Source organism: Alligator mississippiensis, chromosome 11 (genome assembly GCF_030867095.1).
Source record: "Alligator mississippiensis isolate rAllMis1 chromosome 11, rAllMis1, whole genome shotgun sequence".
In the NCBI taxonomy this organism is placed as follows: domain Eukaryota; kingdom Metazoa; phylum Chordata; order Crocodylia; family Alligatoridae; genus Alligator; species Alligator mississippiensis.
The window spans coordinates 57,402,438-57,409,967 of record NC_081834.1 but is presented as its reverse complement, the minus strand read 5'-3'; positions in this window follow the sequence as shown (position 1 = coordinate 57,409,967).

Sequence of the window (7,530 nt, the reverse complement as noted above, 5' to 3'; positions counted from 1 at the left end):
GCTTTTTCCAGGCAATTGTGTTTAAAGTTTGGGTGGAGCGGGAATCAAAGAGGGGTACAACCGCTCCACTGCACCCCCCTGGATTGCCTCCCATCTGTGGCTAAGACCAGGTGGATAACAACCCACCACAGCTGCTGCTAAGTGGAACACCACTGGCAGCAATTGTGCTTCTGAAACTCATTTGAAGAAGATAGGACACAGCTGGGCCCCAGGGCACTCCAGAAACTTGGCCTCCACCTCCAATGACTTGGAAGGATCTGTCTTTCTGAAACAAGAGATCTAAATCGAGGCAAGGCTGTGCAAATAATAATAAAAACAAACAAACACAAAAGACGGATGCAGCTTCACTAGCCTCAAAAATCCACCATTAGGAAATAAATCATGAGATGAGCTGTAAAAAAACCCAACCAAAATACAAAAAAAAAGAAAAAGAGATTTTGCAGAATACACTTTGGGGCCTTTGATTTTAAATTTCTGGTTTCTGAATGCTTGGGTTATGCTCGGGTCACGTCTTAGAGCTTCTTTCTTCAGTCATAAGGGCAACAAACTCCCTTTGCTTGATGTGGGCGATGGCTTGCTGGACAAAAACAGTAAGCACTGCACGACTCACTGAATCTTGGATTTTTCCGAGCTCAAACGTCACCTCTTTTCAAAACAAGCAACACCCTGCCAAACAATCCATCGTCCTGACATCATCCTAACGGGCTGATTCCAGTTGACGGGTTTTCCCCGGGATTGAAAGGTGTGTGTCAGAGCAGATCTAACCGCAAATGCTTACTTGGTGTTGACCAGTATTGTTTGGGTGTTGGCTGCAGCCAAGGCTGGGGATGGTGACTGGGCTGTGCAAACTGTGCAGCTCCTGCTGGGACCAGAGCTGGGGGTTTCTGGCTAGGGGGTCTAGCCCCTCTCCTCAGGGTCAAACAAATGACAGATTTGGGGTCAGGAAGGAATTTCCCCCCCAAGTCAGATTGGTACGGATGGGGTGGAGATGGGGTTGTTGCTTTCCTCTGTCATGGCAGAGGGCACAGCTCCTATCTGGGATCTCTTGAGCATATATTAATGAGCTTATATAGAAGCCAGACACTGTGCCCCCCCCTGCTTTCCATGGGGCAGATTTGGGTGTGATGTCCTGTGTGGTGTCAGGGTTGACAGTCGCTTGACAAAGGGGTTAGATGATGGATTTGTCTGGGATGGTTTGGATGGGATTGATCCTGCCTCAGGCAGAGACTAGGACTGGCTCAGAGGTGCTGAACCCCTGGCCCATTGGCCAGATCTGGCTAATGAATCCGTCCCCCCACAAATCCAGAAATTTGGGGGCAGGGAAAAAGTGACAATCAACACTCACTCCCAACCTTCCAAGCCCCATCTGGCTGGATCAGGCCCTGGCTCAGCAAGCAGTGTGTGTCGGTCCGTGGTTTGGGTCTGACCTGGCCTTTGGGGCAAACAGGTTATGCCCCACCATTCTGAACAAACAAGATGGCACCAAGAAGTAGCCGCTGATCAGCTTGACACTGGTCAGCCTCTAGCAGGTTGCAAAACAATTCTTTCCCCGACCCAATGGTCTCCAAGAGCTGCACCCACTGCAAAACCCATGCTGCAGGTCTGCACAGCTGTAGAATTGTTGAAGCATAGAGAAGTCAGGCTGGAAGGGACCTCCAGAGGGTATTATCCAGTGGGGCTCAACCTTTTGGCCCCACAGGGCAGAAGAGTAGTGTGAGGTCTGGCACCATCCTCTTTTCCCCTCCCCTGCTCTGGGATGGGGTCCTGGGGGCCAGGTACCACCCCCACCCTGCCCCCTGCATGCCAGGATTGGCCCAATTCAGAAGAAAGGATGGTTTGAATAGTGCAATGGCAAGAGCATTAATGCAAGTCATTCACCCCTGTGGAGGGGAAAGATTAACAGGAACTGGGGAGACGACAATGAGTCATTAAGTTAATAGACTTACTTGGTGCTCCCTGGATGCAAATACTTCTGCCCCCCCTCCTTACCCACTGGCAGCTGGTTTTAAAGGAGCTACAGGAGCAAAAAGGATGGGGTGAAGGGAATGGGCTGCCCTGGGTTGACACTGGCTGAAGGCTCCCAGGTGACTCCATCCTGCACCCCTCACGCTGACATGAAGCCCTGTGCACAGCAAAGGCTACTCCACATCTGGGTCCCACTTCACAGGAGCGAGCTAGTGTCCCCACCCTGCAGCTGGCTTGGCCCTGAGGGTCTCCCCACCCCAAAGGGAACACACCAGACCCCTACTTATTCAAGTGGCAGCTTCCCATCCAACCAAGGCAAACCCTGCTTAGCTTCAGAGACCTGTTGGGGACACTAGTCCACTGAGCTACAGGGGAAAAAGTACATCACTGTACCCCTCCCCCCCCCAAATCTTGACATCCCTGAATGGAGAGGGTGAACCATGCCTCGCGGATGGACTGTGAGCTGGGCTCAGCAGCGGAAGGAAGCAGTGAATATGTCTTGCCTCATGCAGCATTGCCAAGAAAAAAGGAAGACCATTGACCCAGACGGCCCTGGAGACAGCAATCTCACTTCCTGGACACAGCTCAGCTGCTGGGAGCTGGATTTCCCTGCTGTCTCTTTCCCCCCAAGAAAGGCCCCTTTGTTGGAAGCTTGTGATGATGGCGGCTGGCCAGGCAGAGAGGCCAGGACTGGAGCTGAGGAGGACCTGCTCCACAAAGGAATGAATGACCTTTCTCAGCCAAGGGATGTTGTCAGCGTGAGTCTGTGTGTGTGTGTGTGTGTATTGCTGAGCATGTGTATCCTGTTAAACACGGCACGCACAGTGCATTTCCAAACAGCCCGTTGTGCAAGACGAGGCTCCCGTTTACAGATTGCGGCCTCCTTCCCTCTTGTTTTCTTCCGTTGGCTGACTGTATGTTTGGTTTATCTTTCTTGCTTGCAACGTGGCCAAGACTAGAAACCCACAACACAGATTAGGGCAGCCTCGGGGTTCCTGATTGGAGCTGGGGGAAGAGATAGGCCCTCGCCTGCCTCTATGCTATCATATGTGCCAGGAGTAGAACCAAGATCCCACGGCCATTAGCTACAGAGGCAACCTCTGGGTGGAGGAAAGATTGCAAAAGGCAGCCCTGGATCGAGGTCCACCAAGCCCCCCATCAGTGGGGCCAGGGCTGGCTTATCTCAGCAAACCGCCTGGTCCATGTGACGCCAGTTGTTATTAAAGCTCCCTGCACAGTTAAGGCTGGTGTCTAAATCCCATAGGCTCTCCCATAGGTGAGCCCAGCCCCATGCTGTGCTAGGATCCCTGCCCTCAACCAGCTTGGCCCAAAGGGTCTCCCATCCCAGAAGGCAACACTTCATCCCCCTGCTTAGCAAAGAACAAGGATGCAGGGGATCTAGTCCACTGAGCTACAGGGGCAAAAGACAAAGGACTCCTGGAGCCCAGGGGTGTCAGCCTGAGGAGGGGCTTCAGAGGGGCTGAGAGGTCCCCCACTCCCCAGCCGGGACCCCAGCATAGAGGGCTGGGTTTTCAAGCCCCCGTTAGGCTAGTTGCATCTGGGTCCAGAGCAGCCTAGAGCCCCAGCTCGTCCACCCCAGAGCTGGCAGCATCTCTCAGGGCTCCGGTGCTCCTTTCTATGCTGGGGGTATGGGGGTGGGGATTGTTTTCCCACAGAAAGACGTCTCCCCAGCCCCAGGGTCTCCCTCTCACCTGCGTCATGGCTGACGTCAGGGCCCTCAGCCGGGCCTGACCACAGCCAGTTCCATTCTACCCCCTGGACAGCATCCGGTCCACCCCCACCCACCAAGCCTCCCTGAACCGGCCCCAGCTGGGTCAGCCCTCCAGAGCACCCAGCCTTGGGATGGGACAGGAAGGGGGCTGCGGGTTGGGAGTGAGGGGCTGGCGGGGATGGGGCTGCAGGTTAGGAGTGAAGGGCACCAGCAGGGTTGTGGGGGGCGGGGGGCAGGGGGCTGTGGGCCCAGAGTGAAGGTCATTGGCAGCATTGGGGGGGGCGACCTGCCCTAGGGGCCTGTTAATGAGTGATATAAGTCCCAACCCCTGCCACCCCACACCACACATATACAGGGAGCAATGGGCTGTAACTAATGAGCAGGATGGGGCAGAAGGCTGCAGGTTGGGAGTGAGGGGCACCGGCGGGGCTGAGGGAAGAGGGCAGGTCAGTGGGGCATGTAGAGGTCAGTTCATCCATCTGTGTCCGTCTGTTCCGCCCCCCCCCCCCCCCCCAGTCCCTTCCTGCCACCACCTCCTTCCTGCCCCTGGAGAGTTCTTGTGTCAGGAGCTGGTTACTCAACATCACAGGAGCGGCTGTGGGCACTTCCTGGGCTGGACAAGGCAGCTCCACTCGGAGCCTGGAGTAGGTGGTGGCAAAGTGGGATCCCATGGTGCCCCTCATTTCTGACCTGCAGCCCCCTGCCCTATCAGAGCCCCCCACTCCCAACCCACATTCCCCTGCCCCTACGCCTGCTGGTGCCCCTCACCTGCCGTCCCCTGGCCCCGTCTGTGCCCCTCACTCCAAGGCAGACACACACACACATCCCAAATACACCCCCCCCAAATTCATACACACATATCCCCATAAACATGCACACAAACACACACATACATGCTCAGATACATACACAGAGCCCAGGCGTCTGGGACACACATGGACATACACACACACAATTCAGATCTCTTGCTCTCTCTCTCACACACACATGCACACGCACACACACAAGCCAGGTGCCTGGCATCACACACAATCACACACTGAATCCAGGCATTTGAGACATACAAATGCACGGAAGCTAAGAGTCTGGGACACACACACACAATCCCACACAAATGCAACCCAGGTATCTGAGATCACACACATACACACACAACCCAGGTGTCTCCTCCCTGCCCCACACACACACACGCAGAATTGAGGCATCCAGCACACACACACACACACAATTACGCACACAACCTAGGTATCTGAGATCATACCTGCACATGGAACCCAGGTGTCTGGGGACCACACCCCCCCACACACCCCCACCCTCCAGGCAGCCTTCAGCTCACCCACCCTGGCCCAGAGAGGCTGCTCCAGAGCCTGGACTGGGCCTGGCCCCATTACCTGGGTTCCCCTGGGAGGGGAATCGGGGCCTGGGGGTGACTTCAGGGGGGCTTCGGAGCCCAGACTCCTGGGTTCTGTGGGGCTGGGGAAGTGGGTTACGTAGGGCAGCTGCTGGGACACCGGATGCCTGGGATCTCCAGGAGGTGTGGGGTGAGAGCAGGGAGGGCTGGGAGCCGGAACACCTGGGTTCTACCCACCGTTGTGAGTGGAAAGTGCCCTTGACTGTCTCCAGGCTGGAAAACTTTGGCTGGGAGCCGGGATCTGATGTAACCACAAAACTTCCAGCCTGAGTCAGCCACAAAGAGTCTCCCCCCCCGCCCGCAGAACCCAGGTGTCCAGGCTCCCAGCCCCCCCTGCTCCCAGCCCCAGCCCCATTCCCCTCCCAGAGAGCCCAGGGGTCCAGGCTCCCAGCCACCTCCCCGCTGTCTTAGGGCATCTGGGGAACCTGCCCCCCACCCCAGTCCCAGTCCTGTAGGTGCCTGTCACTCCCGACCTGCAGCCCCTGCTCCACATCCTCCCTCCCCCCCCCTTCTGTGGCACATGCTGGTGCACTCACATCCCTTGTGAGACGTGCAGCAGAGCAGAGCTCATGGCCCCTTGGCTGCCCCTTCCCATATGGGGGCATTTCCTGAAGGGGGGGAAGGCCAGGGCCCAGCGCCGGGTGGGAGAAAACCCAAGTCCATCCCCCCTGCCAGCCTCCCCGGGCTCCCAGCAGCCCACCTGTAGCTGGTAGTGGGGAGTCCAGGCCGGCTGGTTTGGTCTGAGCTCTGGGTGTGTGTGTGTGTGCGTGTGTGCACGTGTCCCAGACACCTAGGTTGTGTGTGTGCGCACACGCATGTGTGTAGCTCTGCTTTGAATTCCGCATGTGGGTTGTGTACATTGCACAGGCCCAGCTGGGATTGTGCGCGTGTGTGTGTCCCAGCTGGCTCTGTGTGTCCATGTTGTGCACACCAGGATGGGTTGGGGTGGGGGCAGGCCTTTGTGCGCATTGTGTACAAGATGTGCGTGCCAGGCCTCGGCCCATGATGTGCGGGGGCTGCGGTGTTTGTGGCACTTCCACACCCAAGAGCAGTTGCAGGTGACTCGGGGGGGAAGGGGCAGATGACACCAGGAGCATTGGCTCAGCAGCTGCGGGTCTGTGCGTGTTGGGCCCAGGATGTGCGGGGGCTGCAGTGTTTGCCGCACTTCCACACCTAGGGGCGGGTGACGCAACTGTGGCTCCGTGTGTGTGTATGTGCACGTGTGTGTGTGTGTGGCCTGGACCCCAGGGTTCTGTGTCTGTGTGTGTCAGACACATGGGTTCCATATGCATGTGGTCTGAGATACCTAGATTGTGCATGCGTGAGTGTGTCCACATCTGTCCATGTGTGTTCCACATGTTTGGGTTCTGTATGTGTGATGCCAGATGCCTGGGTGTGGTGTGCGTGTGTCCCAGATGCCCGGGTTGTGTGTGTATGTGTCCATGTATGTGATCAGTGGCTCCATGCCTGTGTGTTGGCTTGTGGGTGTGCACACACATGCACATATGTGTGCACGCACACACACACAGCTTGGCAACATTCACATCCTGCCATACACAACAGACATACATGGAACCCTGCCATCCAGGACACGCACACACATATGAGACACTCACACACACACACACACGATTAGACACAGGCAGAACCCAGGTGTTGGGGACACACGCACACAACCTGGGTATTTCAGGCCACACACACAATCACATACAAAAATCACAGACACACACACAGATTCCAGGGACATGTGCACACACATCTCAGGTATCTAAGATCACACACAAACCCAGACACACAACCCAGGTATCTGAAATCCCACTCACGTGTGCACACACAATCACACATGTGTGCGCACACACTCACTCACAGAGTCACAGATGCACACAGAAGCCCAGTGGCTCACACACACAGACACACACAATCACATGTGTATGCACGAGCACACATACAAAGAACCAGGTGTCTGGGACATGGACATACACACACACATGATCACACATACATGCATGCACACACACACACACACACACACACACACACAGAACCCCGGAGTCTGATACACACACAAGCATGTGCCTGCGTGCGCACACATGAAGGCATACACACACAGACACGTGCACACACACATTACAACCCAGGCGTCCAGATCACACGCATTCATTACACGCACACAGAGACACACACAGAACCCAGGCGTCCAGATCTCTCTCTCTCAATCACACACACACGTGTAACATCCCCTCCCCCACACACGTAACCTCCCCCCTCTCTTCACTCAGCTCTTCCACCCGGGATTTTCCCGGCCGGCCCCCCAGCCCCGCCCCCGGCGCGGCGCGGCGCAGCACAGCCAATGGGACGCCGGGGCCGGGCGGCGGCAGCCAATGGGCGGGGCGGGCAGGCGCATATAAGCGGGCCGGAGAGC